Source organism: Nomia melanderi, unplaced genomic scaffold, assembly GCF_051020985.1.
Source record: "Nomia melanderi isolate GNS246 unplaced genomic scaffold, iyNomMela1 scaffold0014, whole genome shotgun sequence".
Lineage (NCBI taxonomy): Eukaryota > Metazoa > Arthropoda > Insecta > Hymenoptera > Halictidae > Nomia > Nomia melanderi.
The window spans coordinates 11,787,566-11,788,520 of NW_027475130.1; positions in this window are offsets into that span (position 1 = coordinate 11,787,566).

A 955-nucleotide genomic window follows, 5' to 3' on the forward strand; every position below is an offset into this window, starting at 1 on the left:
CCAGCGCCTCCTGCAGATAATTCACTTTGGTTTATTGCGCTATCTCTAATAGCACCCGAGATATCACCAGATATATACTGGATTTTTCACTGACCCTGAGTGTCCGGCCCCATGAGACGGTCGTTTTCTCAGCCCCTGGTGGCCCGAGGTCGTTCCCGCTGCACAGATTCATGCGCCAGGGCCTCCTGCAGATAATTCACTTTGGTTTATTGCGCTATCTCTAATAGCACCCGAGATATCACCAGATATATATTGGATTTTTCCCTGACCCTGAGTGTCCGGCCCCATGAGACGATGGTTTTATCGGCCCATGGTGGTCCGAGGTCGTTCCCGCTGCACAGATTCATGCGTCAGGGCCTCCTGCAGACAATGCACTTTGATTTATCGAGCTATCTCTAATGGCACCCGATATATCACCAGATATATAATGGATTTTTCCCTGACCCTGAGTGTCCGGCCACATGAGACTGTGGTTTTCTCGGCCCCTGGTGGCCCGAGGTCGTTCCCGCTGCACAGATTCATGCGCCGGGGCCTCCTACAGACAATGCACTTTGATTTATTGGGCTATCTGTAATAGCACCCGAGATATCACCAGATATATATTGGATTTTACCCTGACCATGAGTGTCCGGCCCCATGAGACTGTGGTTTTTTCGGCCCCTGGTGGTCCGAGGTCGTTCCCGCTGCACAGATTCATGCGCCAGGGCCTCCTGCAGATAATTCACTTTGGTTTATTGCGCTATCTCTAATAGCACCCGAGATATCACCAGATATATACTGGATTTTCCCCTGACCCTGAGTGTCCGGCCCCATGAGACTGTGGTTTTCTCGGCCGCTGGTGGTCCGAGGTCGTTCCCGCTGCACAGATTCATGCGCCAGGGCCTCCTACAGACAATGCACTTTGATTTATTGCGCTATCTGTAATAGCACCCGAGATATCACCAGATATATATTG